The sequence below is a fragment of the Rhinolophus sinicus genome, chromosome 5, assembly GCF_057876585.1.
Source record: "Rhinolophus sinicus isolate RSI-liver-muscle chromosome 5, RSI-T2T, whole genome shotgun sequence".
NCBI lineage: Eukaryota > Metazoa > Chordata > Mammalia > Chiroptera > Rhinolophidae > Rhinolophus > Rhinolophus sinicus.
In genome coordinates, this window is record NC_142505.1 from 82,078,483 (window position 1) to 82,094,475 (window position 15,993).

The following is a 15,993-nucleotide window of genomic DNA, read 5'->3' on the forward strand; positions in this document are numbered from 1 at the left end:
CATAAACTTGTGCTCTTTAGGGATCATGCATCAATCAGCCTGGCGTTGCCCATTGCCAGGCACCAAAAGGTGCTCACTAGATGTTGATTATAAAATAACTTTTGAGTCTAAAATCCTATAGTCTGAGAGGGAAGGACAACATGTATAAAAACCTCCATAGCGGGTCAGGGTGTAGAAGAGTAAAACATAAATGAAATTCAACAAGAAATGAAGGGATGAAATAAGCAGTGGCTCTCAAATTGGGACTTCTGTGGGTGTTACATTTTTATTTTGAAGCCGGTAGTCTATGTCTGGAGACTGGAAAATCACAGATGTGTGGGCATACAATTATAGCAAGCAAGGGGAGGAATTTGAAGGGAAAATAAATTTCTAAAATGGAAAACAAATCTTTGCAAGTAGGGCTTGTGGGCTTGTCCTAGGCTTTGCCTGGAAGTGTTTTAATGATTTCTCTCCGTTGGAATACAAGGAGGAGGCCTTCAGGACAGGAGGGCTGGGACTGGGCTCTAGCTCCTCTCCTGAATGAAGTCTTATCACATTCTTTAGCAAAGGCTGCATTACTTGCTCTGAGGTTGATGGGGGGAAAGTTGCCAGAGAACAACCCAGGTATCATTCTCAGCCCCAGTCCTCCCAGGTACAGCTCGGGGAGTAAACAAACCCCTGAAGCTAGTTGGGTCTAGACCGAGAAGATAGGAGGAGTAAGCAGTCCACACCAAGCCCTGCGTGCCATGCCCTGAGCTGGGTACCGCGGGGACACAGGTCCTGCCTTCAAAAGCACTTGCACTAGCGGCGAAGTGGGTATCGTTTGGAGTCTCGGAGAGCTGATACAACCTGAGGGGAGTGCTTGCTGACGTCTCAGGCATCGATCCCAGTTTGGAGGCCGGAGCAGGCAAGCCATAGTCGGCTCTCTAATGCCCGCGTCGCGACCAACTGGGTAGCCTTCCCCGCGGGGATGCGAGGCCCCAAGGCTGGGGGCGGGGCCCGTGCTGTGACACCGCCCCTCGCGCGTTGCCAGGGCGATCAGGTGACTCCGAGCTCTGGGCGCTCGGGGCGGCAGTGACGTCAGGCGCGTCGTTGCTCCTCACTCAGTGGCAGGTGCGGCGCGTCTTGTGCGGTCTCGGCTGGTCCCGTCAGCTCCCGACACAACCAGTTACCAACCCGTTGGTGGAGAGGTGAGGTGCGGCGGCCCCGGGCTCGGCCGAGCTTGGACCAGGGAGGGGGTGAGGCGCGAGCAGGGCCCTCCCTGGGGTTTGCGTGTCCCCGAGCTCCCCAGAGGGCGCCCGGAGAACCGGCGAGCACCGGAGCGGGATGGGCCGGCTCCGGCGGGGGCGCGCGCAGCTCCTGGGGAGGGGTGGGGAACTGGGGGGCGCGGCGGCAGCCGGCCTGATGCCGATCTGAGTGTGTCCCTTCATCCCCACACCCGGCTGTTCTTCTGGCTGCGGGTCGCCGCAAGCCTGGCGGAGACTGGGGGAGATCCCGCGCCGCCCGCCCGGCCTCTGGGCGGCGGACTAAGGGGCTTCGTGTTTCAGTGGGTCTCGCAGTTCGAGGAGTCGGCGGGCTGGGAGCGGGGCTCACCACACCGGGTCTCCGGGGACGTCTGCGGGAGGCTTCTGCATCTCTTCGCCTTGGGCTGCGATTTCTGGGGCGCTGCGGGGGTCTTACTTGGTGCTCTGAGCTGGGCCTGAGGGGGGGCTGGAGGCCTCTCGGGAGCCCCGCGAGTGGGAGGAGGGGGCGGGATTGTTCAGAAAAGGTGCTCCGGGGGGGAAACGAATCCTGAAGATTGAGAGCGAAGGCTTGGGATCTGAGTAGACCTGTTGGGGGAGGTGAAATCTGAGCGGAGTCCTGAAGGGTGGGGACTGTTTTCCAGGCCGCGGTGGGGGGTAGGAAGAGTAGAGAGGGAAAGGGGACCTCCGGGGAAAGAGACCGTGATCCTGGAGTTGGAGGCAAAGGAAAGACGATTCTATAACCGACTGGACTGAGTGCTAGGGCTGTTTGGGGGGAGCGGGGAGTTTGGAGAATTAGTTTAGACCCGTTAGGAAAACTCTTGAGTGCCCAGCCGAGGGTTTGCGTGCTGTGGGCAGCCATTGAAGCGTCGGATGGATTGAAGTAGGGGTAACACTGAGTTGGGGAGACGCTGAGGAGGCTGTTGTGTACAGTCTGGGAAAGAGGTGATAACCCCTACAAATCTGGTGTGATAGGATTCTGCGAACCTTTTTTATGAAATATTTATAACAGGCGATGGGGGTGCAGGCAGCCAGGTGCCCTACATCCCAGCCGTTGTTAGCAGATGAAAACAAAAATTTCATATGAGAGAAAGGGAGCACCAACAGCAGCTCATTTTCTTGTTATCTCATGTGGACAGGCTTAAGAGCTATCTGAGAGGTACCCCCTACCCCCATTATGTACAGAGATTGGATTGTCCACAGCATTTGCCCTTCAGAGATTTCAGAGTGTCTTATAAACACCTCTTATCCCCAGGGTGAAACCCAAACCCCAAGTGACTGGTAGGTGATTTAATGGGGGGACGTTATTAAAGGATAATCAGTACCCAACACGTAAATATGGACATTGGGAAGCTGAAAGGAGTCCCATGCTCTTTATTAATTGTAGAACAAAAGAGTTCCCCTTTTCTACCTGTTTTTCTCAACTTGTGGGCTTCCCAGCATCAGACTCTATGAGTGTTAATTGACCGTTTTGTCTTAATTTCCTAAGAAACAGGAAGAACATATTTTGATTACTGAAGAGGAATGATTTGGTAATTTGTGGTTTTTCCCAGCTCTGAAATTTACTGGTTCTGTGAACCAGCAAAATGCAGCACTGTCCATTTTATGTTGATTGAACCTTAAGAACTTGTGTTTTCTCAGAGAAGTGAAATGGCTGAACCTTCCCACCAACTTGTTTCGTATTTATTTGACTCCGGCAAACAGAATTGGACTTCCAGGAATCCCATACAGTAAAAGGCAGTTTAGGGTATTGTTGAGAACCTGGGAAGGTGGCCGCAGCTGGTTTGTGCGTAAACGTAGAAATCCGCCCAGCACACAAAGGAGGTCAGATCCAGAATGGTGGCACTTGGGGAAAGCCAACTTCCAGTCAGATCAGTGACATCATTCTTTGTAAAAGAAGTTTTAAAATAGGTCTTCTGAACAATATGTTTACCACACATTACTACTCACCTGATGAGTTTCTCCCCCTGTGTACTTGTTCAGTGATAGGGCTTCTTATGATAGTGATTATTAAGGGATTTTGCAGGCGCCCAATAATATTAAGAATAGCTGGATATTAGATTTCTTGCTACACTTAAAAAAATTGTTAGCCATTTTCTAAATCTCTTGGGAACTATTTGAACCAGCCAACTAATCATGCTTCCTCTGGAAACAATCCACCTCCCCACTTCCCCAAACACTATAACTATGTGCTGTCAGGGCGGTTAAGTAGGCCAAGAGTTTTGGGAAATTTTCCGCTTTCATTCACCCCTGCCACCCCGACAAGTTTTCCCAGTGGTAGAGAATTTAAGACTTCATTGTCAGGAAAAAAAAAAAGTTAATGTGTTTCTCTAAACACAGCTGTGATAAACATCAGGGCTGTCTTGTTGAGAAACTGAAATGCCCTCCCTTAAGCGGAACGGGGCCCAGATGAGAGGCAGGGCTGAGGTAAAGGCCAGAGACCCGCCACAGAGCATTCTGGGCCTGCACCTTTTTCACCCAGGTTCAGGGCCCTCCTTTCTTAGCACTGAAACATTCCTTGACCTTGAAACTGGATAATGGTCAGTATTCCCTTCACAGACGTACCAAGGAGAATGAATGAGAGGCTTATATGAAGTTTGAGCTCCTCTAAGGCAGAATCTTTTATTTCTTGGATGAATGTTATATATTGAGATGTAGTGAAATAAAAAAGAGATGGACACTTAAAATTTGTGTAAAAGCCTCCTTCACACTCTAAGGCTTTCTTGTTATTTTTTTTCCTGGAGTACCAGTAAGCCTGTAATCAAGATCTGGAAGCCTGAGGGTAAATGCATGTTTGTATTTCACATGTAAATCAGTTCAGATTTTTCCCTAGTCTCTTTCCCACTCTTTCAGAGGGTCTGGAGTAAACCAGTTTACTTAACAGGCTGTGGGACTCTAGGCCCAACATCTTTTCAACCCTAAAGGAATTTATTAGGGTTATCGGAGACAGAAGTGGCTAATAACACTCACTAAATTGAATAAGAAGTGAAATAGTCATCTTTTAAAATTCCCCTATGCCATGTCAGTCGTACTACTCAAATAGAGAGTCAGGTGCTTGCTGATATTCCCAGGGACTCTACAGAACTATGACATCCATCTTAGACTTCTGACATTTGTTAGCTAGACATAGTTCTCACTTGAAGGAAATTCTGAAGGGAGAGTCTTCCTGTTTTTCTCAGACTGAGCCAAGTGTTGTGTTCCAACTCCCCACGCTCAGCCAATGCTACTAATTGGCTTGGCTATAAAATGGGAGTTAGCAATTACAAAATAGCATAGAAGCGAGGGGATTGGACATGAGTTGACCCTCTAGCCTCCAGCCAAAAAGGTTCACACGACTTTGGGCACTATATATGCAAAGTGCTCTTCAAAATGAAGTGCACTTGGAGTGACTTCTTTTTTGTAGTTTTTAGATGTGTGGAATATTAGTACTGATTTAGGCTTCAAAACCAGAACTGAAAAACTGGATGGGCCCTCACTTGTAAAGCAAGGGAGGCAAATGGTTTGGATCCAGTCTCTGTGAGCAGCAAGCCTGTGGTATGACTTTGCTGAAAACAAGGGATGATACATATTTTTCTGAAGTCTTTCAATTAAATGGTTTTAGGAAGTGTTGGTAGCCACTTTGGAGAAGGGTTTGATTTACCAGAATTTACTCACTGGGGAAGTAATGCCTTATTCACAGGTGCCTTCCATTTGTTCCTCTGATGATTTATGCTGATGAATCATTATTCCCAAGAGAATTGGCTCAGCAAATACAACTGAAAATTATCTGACCACATAGTGTTCAAAGAAAGGTAGGGATGGGGAAAAATTGAACTGCTATTTGGTATAAACTGGTATTTGGGGAGAGGAATTCCTGGGAAGTGGTGCTAGACTTCTGCCATATTAAATTTCTAATGCTGCCGGCAGTACTTTACCAGTCAGCTTTCAGTGTCAGGACCTTGGGCAGGGTCATATGGGGAGAAAATGTGTGACAGTGCTTATCTCTTGAGTCCTTACCATTCATTAAGCCTAATACTTATTTCTTTCCTGCTGCCATTAGCTTCCTGAAGACCCCAGTCTCCCCCACTCTTTCCCACCCTCCCCTTCCAGCCTTTCCTCCTCAACTACACCCTAAGGCCAGTGTGATTCTTCTATCTCTGATCCACTTTCTGTATCCTTCTGGCTCTGCTGACTGTGCTGAACTAAATCTTGGTGATCTTTGATATCTGATGGCAATGACAGAAGCAACAGTGAAGGGTAGTGACACTCTGAGGCAAGTGGATCGTTTACCTGTGTTTCTCACACTTTGTGTTCCACCTGCACAATTTTTGTCTTCTCTCCAAGCCATCTGTATGTACTATATTTAAGTAACATTTTTTCTTTAAATTGACGCACTTTAAAAAAAGAAAGAAAGAAACTAGCGTTTATTTAAAAGGGAAACTATATCATTGCCTTAAGTTGAAACTACTATCACCTGCTACAATAGAAGGCATAGCTATTAAAATTAAGTTGTTTATCCATTGTCCCCAAATCATGCCGCATGTCCTACTTGGGAAAATACTGCCTTCAACCAACGATATGACTCACTAATAGTGAATTTTTTCAGATAATTTTTTGACATGTGGTAAGGATAGCGTGGGGTAGACAGGCTTCCAGAGGGAGCCCCTTAAATCCCATCTTCTGAAAGTCCACGTGGCTCTGTGATATCAGGAAGACAACAGAGTAAAGAATCTAGGAGCCAAAAACGAATAAGTGTAGTCAGTGTGAAACCACTGGTGTTTTGCTGCATAGTTTGCCAAAAGGAGGCCTGAATGGTGATGAGACTGTATATACTATATTCAATTCTAGGCCTTTCGCCAGGGGCCTGACTTCATTAATGGTATATTGTTCTTTCTGTGCAAGTGTGCTCTTGGAAAACTCAGGTTTTAGTTCAAGGTGAAATGCAATTTTTTTAAACTCATCGGTACCCTGTACTACTTTGAGCCCCTTGAATTCCAAGTACGCGTATATAGTAGCTCTTTGTGGACATTGCTGATGACAGCAATCTGAAGTTGCCATCTAGCATTTGTTTTTTGCTAACCTTTATTATCCACAATGCCTGTTCCTTTTAAAATCCTATGAAAACGATGAGAAGAAAGGCGGAGAGAGCGAGCTGCCCTGGGGTTGTACGTGGTCTCTGACGGTGCCGCATGTGGTACCACATATGGTAGGCGTGAGTAGTACTTGCTGGTGTGAAGTGTCCATTAAGAGCTGCCCTGCAGTGTCGACTGAGCTGCTGTGCCCGCCGAGGGTCAGGAGGGCATGCTTTAATGGAGGAGCAAAGCCGGGGCTGGTTTGGTATCCGTCAGGAACCAGGACTGCTTAGTTAAATTGCCAGCACATTAAGCTGTGGGGGCCTCTTTCTAAGCCATCAAGATTTCAACTTTCCCACAAAGCCTAATGCAATGGAGGGGGCAGGGGTAGGATCAGGCGGAGCCTGTCTTTCAGGGGCCGTCCTGGTGGGGGAGCTGGCCTGGGAAGTGGCCTTGTCAGGCTTGTTTGGAGGGATGGACCCGTCCCCTTTCTAGTGTGACCTCTCAACTTGGCAGGGGAAGAGTTTGTTCTCTTTCTCTTTCTCCATACTGTAACCCATCCTTTCATTTCCACAACTCACTTTCTATATTAACAGCTTTCTTCCCTTTTCTTTTCACCTCTGTTCTCTGCTCCTTTCTCTTTTGATCCTCCCTCTTGCTGGGTCTCATTTTTCTTTCCATTGTCACTTTGAGGACTGGCTATTTCAAATTCCAGAGTTACAATGCTGTCCTGTATGTCTCAGTGACTAGATGTAATTCAGATATCCCCAACCTTTTTTCTGAGGAGGAGTCAACCTTCACTCCTCCACTGGCTTTCAGATGGCAGCGTTTGAGGGATACTGACCAGAGTCCCTGAGCTGAGTCATTGGATGAGGCTGGAGGTACCCAACTGGGGGTCCCAGCAATGTGGGGAGAGGGCTGTAGTCAGGATTTATCAAGAACTGTCAGACCGGGGGCTGAGATCCACTCTTGAGGAAGTCTTCCAGAAGCAGAAGGCAGAAGCAGGAGGGAAATCCTGCTTCCGAGCCATCCTCTGGTTTCTGCAGAGGACCATACATGACTTGTAGACGCTGGAGAAGGGGCCCTTGGTGAGGTTGGCCTGGGACCCATGGGACTGTTTGCAGCTGTGGGTCCTGCCCTGCAGCTGGGTTTTTCCAGGTGCCAACTGGGACACACTGTTCTCAGTGATAGTTGGATGATTGTTGGAAGCATCTAGAAGCATGGCTTTACTGCTCAATGAGTTAAGGAATGGATTTTTTTCTCCTAAAAGCCATGTGGCAGACTTTGTATAAAAAATGATAAGCAGGAGTTTTAACTTTGATTGTTAAATATATATAGAAAAAATATGTAACAAAAGTACGGTGTTCCATGGTTTATTTAATCATTCCCATACTGATGGGCTTTTGGGATGTTATATATCATATGAGGTCCGACAATTAAGTTTGCGAATTTGTTGCAACAACGTTGCTATTCTTTTTTGGGGGGAGCTGTTGTCCTTCAATCTAGTTGTGGAGGGCACAGCTCAGGTCCAAGTCCAGTCGCCGTTTTCAATCTTAGTTGCAGGGGGCACAGCCCACCGTCCCATGCGGGAATTGAACCAGCAACCTTATTGAGAGCGTGCGCTCTAACTGAGCCATCCGGCCGCCCCAAACCTTTTTTGATATCAGAGGGATTATTCATTATGAATTTGTACCAACTGAACAAACGGTTAACCAAGTTCACTATTTGGAAGTGCTGAAAAGGCTGCATGAAAAAGTTAGACGACCTGAACTTTTCACCAATAATTCATGGCTCTTGCATCACAACAATGCACCAGCTCACACAGCACTGTCTGTGAGGGAAGTTTTTAGCCAGTAAACAAATAACTGTATTGGAACATCCTCCCTACTCACCTGATCTGGCCCCCAATGACTTCTTTCTTTACCCAAGAATAAAGGAAATATTAAAAGGAAGACATTTTTGATGACATTCAGGACATCAAAGGTAATATGACGACAGCTCTGATGGCCATTCCAGAAAAAGAGTTCCAAAATTGCTTTGAAGGGTAGGCTAGGCACTGGTGTCGGTGCATAGCTTCCCAAGGGGAGTATTTCAAAGGTGACCTTAGTGATATTCAGCAATGAGGTACGTAGCACTTTTTCTAGGATGAGTTCATGAACTTAATTGTCAGACCTTCGTATAAGTAAATGTGTGTATGTGTCTGTTATATATGTAATATATATGCTATATAGCTGTTATAAACAAATACTGCAATAAATGTATATGGTATAAAATTCTGTGTATAAAATTCTGGATAGTTTTGCATTCTAGCAGTAGCATATATCTATAGGATAAATTCCTAAAGGTGGAATTGCTGTTCAAAGAATAGGGTGTTTATGTATTTGAAGCTTCACTTAAAAATGTGTCTTTGTTTAAGAATTTGTAAGAAAAAAGGATGGACCCTCTATGAAAAGAAGGACGTTTCCTCCAAACAGTAGAGAGGAATGGGATACCAATGCCTGGGCAGCTAAGTAGGCTATTTTAGTTGATGATAGATATTTTCAGGTAACAGTGATTTTTTTAAAGGGCTATTTAATAAATGTTACAATCTTACATCTTATAGAGCAGCAGGTCCTAGATCCAGCCAAAGGTTCTATATAGAAGGCTTTATGCAAGGATTTTAGCAGATGATGTGTTATCCTCTCTTGAAGGGAACTTCTCAAGATTCCCTTAAAGTCTCCAAGGCTCGGAGAATGCTAACACAGACATTGCCAAGTTTAATATTGGAGGGAAGCGAGATTGATTGGCTATAGCCATAGTTTCAGATAATGTTGAACTACTGTGGATAATTAATGTGGGTATGACTTTTCAGACTTGACTACTCCTAATCTAATGTATCAGGACAAGTTGAGAATGCTTACATCTTTGTGTTGTTTTAACATTGAGAGAGTGGCTGAGTGGTGTTAGCAAACCATGTTACTAAATAGTTTGTAGATTTTTTTAGTTTCATGTGAAGCTCAGTTATAAAAGCAATGTGTAGTTTTTATGTCAAATACTCTTTGTGAGAAAGGAAAGTAACATAAGACAGTCTCTGAACCTCTTCCTCAGTCTAGGATAGAGCTGCCAGAGATAGGTGGTCCACTATGTATTTTTCCCTTCCATCAGCATTTCGATGCCCTTGTTCAGGACGGGTCCCATTTCTGAGCTGGGTGTCATTGCGTACTCCACAGAGAGGCGATTCTGAAGCCACAAGCCAAAATGTTGATGCAGAAGACATGCTCTAACATTTATTCATTCATTGATTTCATGAGGACAGCTCAGGGCCTGGGAGAACTCTCCGGCATACAAAAGACTGTGAATGAGTGAGGGGATGGCTGATAATATTTGGGAGATTGACTCCAGAATCAGTATTTGGACAGGAATGAAGTAACTCTACAGGTTGTCTCCTTCCAGTCTGCCCCCAAAAGGAAAGCAACTTAGGAAATGGTAGCACAGCAAAATGTGTTAGAAATGGTGAACAAGTGATAAAAACAAAGATCTTGGCCCTGCTACAATGACAGGCCTCCAATGACAGGTTGCCCTGTTGTCGGGAGCGTCACCACCATATTTAAAAAGTAAACCCCTGCTGTTACTCCAGGGATCCCGTGTAAGGTTGTCCTTGTCACGAGTAGGTTTTCCCTTGGTGAAGGCTTACGACTCTGCAATGCCTGTTCTTGTGGCCTTGGGATTTGGATTTGAAGCCATTGGTTATCTCTGCTTACTGCATACTTATGTGTACTCGCATGTATGGCACAACTTCCCCTGCTGGTGGCGTCATTCGGGCTCTCGACTTACGCATGTATACCTCAGTTTCAATAAACTTGTGTAACTCTTTGAGGTGACCACCCAAAGTGAATTTTGTTTCATCATTATAGCCAAACTATCCTCGTCATACCCCTGAAATTTGTAGAACTTTCAGCATTTTCCATGTGATACAATAACAGACAAATGGAAAGGATTATTTTTATTATCAGCAGTACTTAAGGGGAAGAGCAAGCCAGCTAGAGTTCTTTCTCTCATATCCCCCGTACTTGCCCTGTCATGTAGTGGGTAACTCCTATTGTGTACTCCATAGTTGTGGGTACTTAATATTAGTGAGTAAACAGTATTAGGTTTGCCAATAGTACCCGCTAAGTAAACATAAATAAAGTTACATGAATCTTTTATTTTAAAAGTGATAAAGAATAACTATAAAAAGGAAGCTGCAATGATCCTGGGCGTCTACTCTTGGCAAGACTGTGAGCCGACCCTTTGGCCTACCTCACCCTGAATTGTCCACTTCGGTCATAATGGACCCATTCAGTTCTTCAAATGCATTCAGCTCTTTCTCAGAAATTGCGAAGGTTGAGTAACCTGAATTTCTATTTATGCTTAACTAGCAGTTGTTTATAACTTCCTCTCAGAAGCTTTTTCTGACTTCCCTGACCTGTGGTCTCTACTTTGAGCTCACAGGCAGGCCCAAGTGTTTCCTCTCTCAGCTTGGTTTTGTAATTGCTGATGTTAATGCTGATGTCTGTCTCTCCCACCAGCCCGAGAAGAAATTGTCTCTTGCTTACTGTCCTCTCGGTAGTGCCTGGAACCACTAGTGCTGGGCCATAGTGGGTGCTTCTGGAAGTATTTATGGGATAAACAAATGATTGTATGAATGGAATAAAGTAACATGTCAATGTTAACATTTAACGAAAGCTGTAAACCCCAAATGATAGAGCAGCACAAAACCAGTAATTCTAAAGCTTTTCTTAGCCCAATAAACCATACCCAAAATTATGGGTATGAGAATCAAGAAAAATTGAGGGGCCTGGAATATAAAATAGTCTATTTACAAAAATCCTATTAAAAGGTCAGCTAGTCAGGGAGTTAAAAAAAGACTCAGAGGAGCTCTTTAGAGTAGGATCTGTTGTCATGTTTTTAAACTTTAAAGACAATTTATAAATTCCCGAGAAGTATATGTAAGGATGGAAGTGTAAGCAGGACTTCTGGCTTTGACCATAAGATCAGGGGGAAGTTTGCATGAACCAAGAGTATTTTGTTCTTTTATCTCACGTTTGATACTTAGCCAAGTGACTTCTCATTTTAAAGCAAAAAGAAAACATTTAAAGAACTTAGGGAGCTGAGTGTCTTGTGAAAAAAGAATCAGTTACAAAAACCACTATAAAACACAGTGAAGCGCAGACATAAAATACGTTACCAAGAAGGGGAAGATTAGTAATAGGAAGGGAAATCAGGGCGCTGGAAGTGGGTGGAGATCTACAGAGTCATTCTAGCCATCTAAAAACAAAAAGGTGGGCAGCATGAAAAGTACGAAGAAAACTTTTTTTTCTGACTATATAAATAGGTTCCCTTATTCAAATTTTCAGAAATACAAAAGATTATAAATAAATAGCAATTGCCCATAGTTCCAGCACCCAGGGAAAACAGCCATAAATATTTTTTTTTCCTTTTAGCCAAATTGTGTCTGTCTGCTGTTACTGTACAACTTAAAGTGTGAAAATCTTAATGTACAACTCAATGAGTTTATAGTATTCAAGTAAACATGACTCAGTTCAAGATGTAGATAGAGCATCTGCATTATCGCATAAGGCTCCCCTCGTGCCTCTTCCAGTCAATATCCATAGACTCATTTTTGGCTTTCTGGAACCTGAGGCTAATGGCATCTTACAGTGGGAAGCCTGTTGAGTCTGGTTTCTCTTGCTCATCTCATTGTCTGTAGGATGCAGCCACATTGCTGCCTGTAGTAATTGTTCTTTAATTGCTGGGCAATTTTCTATTATATAACTATACCATAATCTATCTGTTCTTCTGTTGATGAAAAAGTGGATTGTTTCCGGTTTGGGGTTATTATAAATGAAGCTGCTTTAAACATTGTCATATATGTCTTTGATGGACTATGCACTCATTTCGCCTCAGTGCATATCTAAAAGTAGAGTTGCTGGGTCATAAGGTAAATATTGCCAAAGCCACGAGCATATTATCTACTTCCGGAAGCTTGATTGTTTTCGCCTGTATATTTAGGTCCCTGACATAATGTGAATTAGTTTTTGTTTATAAGGTTGAGGATCAAGGTTCATTCCTCCACCCTCACAACAATATTGCCAAATTAAAAAGAGTCTGGAGGCTTTGCTAAAGATTTATTTCAAAGATCAAGGTTTACAAGCTGGAAACACAACTAGGCAAAACCCAGAGTGTTTGGAAGGAGAAAGAAAAGAGTTCTTTTAGTAAAAAGTACGTTCTTGAGAAGAATCAGTCCTGCCTTCTTAGCCTCTGGGTTGGTCCAAGATGGTAATCTTCTTCTAGATGACTGTTGGCCTGGATAATGGGAGTCAGGGGTCTGGATATGTGAACAGTCTTTCCTTAGTACCCCTTGGGGTAATCAGGGTTGTCTGGAGGTACGATGTATATCCAGCCATTGATGCAGGACTAGAAAGTTAAAAAGTTAGGTTCCCATGCTACTTAAAACAAGAATAGAATCATGTCATCATACCCCAATCTACTTCATTTTAGTAATTCAGCAGCTTAACTATAGTGACTCCATTTTATTTCTTCACTTTATTCTTCAATATCCAGCACTACTATTTATTGGGAAGACTAATTTTTACTTTCTAAATTGCAGTGGTGCCTCTGTTAAATTAGGTGACTAATATATAGGTCTGTTGTTGGACTCTTCATTGTATTACATTGTTCCATTTATCAGTATGTATTTTAAAGAAAATTGGAGTCATGAATATGTAGCTTTAAAATTTCCTTACACTTAATATTATATAAAGCTTCAGAAACAAATTAAAATGACTGCAAAAGAACTGTGTAGATGTACTATAATTTCTTTTCTCTTTTTGGATATTTTGGTAATTATTCTCTTTTTCCTATTTTGCTCTGTCTTTTATGATACAGGCTCTCAAATGTCTGATAATGTTTCTCTGTTCATTTATGTATGAGGTAATAAAAAGTTGATGAGAAGTTCTGTGTGCGTGGGCTTTACTGTGGGGTGACTCGGTGAGTCATTTCTTGGAATCTCCTCAAGTATTACTATCAATAATTTTTTTCCATTGGGGCTGTTTAGTTTTCCCAGGGGAAAATTCTCCAGTGTGCTGCCCGTAGGTTCAATGCCAGGCTACCAGGTATCTGGTAATTTAAAAAATAGTAACAACTTTGAAAATATTGTTCTTTCCTGCATCGGTAGTGGATGAGTGTCTGCTCTTCTCATTGTATGGTTGATTATCTGCTAAGCCTGTGATTTTTGAGCATGTCTTGAATGGGATCGTCAGATAGCAGTGTTCGTTCAGCATTATCTGTTAATGGATCTTGGCTGCTGCTCAATTTGCGCTCTCTCTTTTGGAGCTCTGATTTGTCTTTAATGCTACAATCTCCACTGTTTGCATTTGATCCTCAGAGTAACACACTCCACTATAGCAGGACTTACATTTCACCAGACCAAATTTGTAAGGGAAAATCGTTCATGTTATAAAGTTCAGTATTATGCCTTAAATTTAAAGCTCATTTGTGTTTGGGTTATGTGAACACTAGACTATGTCAGTGTTAGGTAATCTTCTTTCACTTTGCGTTGCTTCTGTCCGAGCTTGGGATTCATTGACGCCCACTGGGTGAAGGCCTGCTTTTCCAAAGGCAGCCCTGGATCTTTGAGGTCCGCGCAGAGGCTGTTTCTATGACTTTTGCTGCCCTCTTACTGGGGTTTTTTCCTGTGTAGAGGAAACTGAGAATAGATCCAGATTTTTACTCCTGGAAGATAACTGAGTGTCTTGGGAGCACAGGGACAGAATGTGTGTGTGTCGTGGGTAGGTGGGTGTGGCTCATGGTGACCGGAGCACCTGTATGGCTTATTTTCATTATAAATGCCTCTGTGAGTGGCACACAGGGTTTTTACCCCAGACATTAAGTGATTCCTCAGGCAGAGGGAGAAAAGTACACACCAAAAACAAGGGGGAAACATGATTGAGGGAGGACACATACATTTGGGAGAGTCCCAGGAAGAGAACCGCACAAGATAATGAGGAATAGATGCAAATAGCTGGATCAAGAAAAGTCATGAAACATTGAGGTCTGACGTTGTAATGGTTCTATACACTTTGGTCTTTTTTCCTTCTCACTGCTCGTTGTTCTTAAAACAATGTCTTCAGAGAAGTATCAGTCCAGAGTTTGCTGTAGTGAAAATAATCATTACTACAGGGTCTTGTTGGACTAATCAAGTTAAACTGCAGTTTTGGTGGCATTAGCTCAGTCTGGAGGACCCATCCTCCCTCCCCAATACATACACTGATTTTCAGGAAAGAGTAGCGAGGGGGGCCGAGTTGTACTTTTTTGACTTAAAATGGAATGGCTATGGGGGGTTAATGAAACTGATTTCTGTGTAAACCAGGGCTCACTGGGTTTTCCACAGGTTTAGCACAGCCTTCTGTGGAAGAGAGGAAATGTCGAAACACTCAGCACTCACGTATGCCCATATTCATGTGAGATTATAGTGTTAATTAGTCACCATGAGCCTTGGCTTCCGGGTCAGGAGAAAAGCCATTCCCAGGTCAGAGTGTGTGGCCATGTTGGCAGAGACCAGAGAAGGGAAAGAATTCTCGTTCCTGTCTGAGTCCTTGTCAGGCCCCTGGGAAAATAAGAGAGTCTCTAAAATGGGGGACAGAATGCAGTTGTGGTCAAAATAGAGACACGACCCCCCCCAAGCCATTCTGATTCCATATAAAAAAGTTTCAAGTTATAATAACCTTCCTCAAGTGACAGTCTCCCCACTCCCTCACTCCTCCTTGCTCCTAACTCATAATCTGTTTACATCTTTTTCTAAAACTCACTACCCTTATGTTTGTCTTTCTAACCAGTTAGCCAAGAGTAGAGTTTGAGCCCCGTTCACCTCTGCGCCCCACTCCTTAGCACCGTGCCACGCACAATCGGCACTGAATGGTGTGCGTGCAGTTGAGTGTCACTCAGAAGGTTCATTAGCTTACCTGTAATTTAGGTTAGGCCACGTTTCAGTCTGATTTGTGTAATTTATGCGCTGTTATAAAGCCATCTGCAACCCCATTTCTTCTTTCTGCTCTGCCTTTCTGAAGTGCCTACTTCCTCTTAAGACTGGCTCCGTCAGGGCTGCAGATTGGCCGTCCGCGGTTTTGTAGGCCATGTCCTTGCTAGACTTCGTGTGCCTTTGTTAAAGGGGAGGGGAGATTGGGAGTGTCTTAGGAGAGCCCCAAGATGCAAGATCAAATATCTCTTCAGAACCAATCCCAGTGGCCAAGGGTGCCGTTTGTGATTGGCTTAGTCCTGGATTCCTTGAATCAATCTTGATGAAAAAGAGAAGGGTGACCTGGATTGACTAGGTTAGACTGGGCTCTCCCGGGGCCTGGTAAGGGATGAGCCTCCCCAAAGCACAGGAACTGCAGGAAGAGTGGATGGATCATTGCCTTCCAGATTTAGCTGGAAATCTGACTGCTATTACAAAGGGGGATATAGTTTTTGTTCAGGCAGCCAGCGACTCCACTATTATTTTAATCTAGATTTTCTGGGGACATTACTTTATGGCTATTCTGTTCTTCCTATAAAATCACTTATTCATTGGTTGGTTGCCTGTTATGAAAAAGAATTAACTGAAATTTAGTAAATAGTAGCTATTTACTAAATTAAGTATTTACTGAGTATTTAGTAATATTGAAAAGAGTAAATTTTGGATATCAGACTCTTCCCTCTATTAA

At 43.8% G+C, this 15,993-nt stretch overlaps 1 long non-coding RNA gene across 1 annotated transcript in view; it reads left to right on the top strand.

Annotated features, from left to right (window-relative positions):
- The first annotated feature begins 1,013 nt into the window (after positions 1-1,013).
- LOC141567273 (uncharacterized) overlaps positions 1,014-15,993 on the top strand; it is a 53,696-nt gene continuing 38,716 nt past the window's right edge. The window contains exon 1 of the long non-coding RNA XR_012489802.2: positions 1,014-1,169. This is a non-coding gene — a long non-coding RNA (uncharacterized LOC141567273). The remainder of the gene's footprint in view (positions 1,170-15,993) is intronic.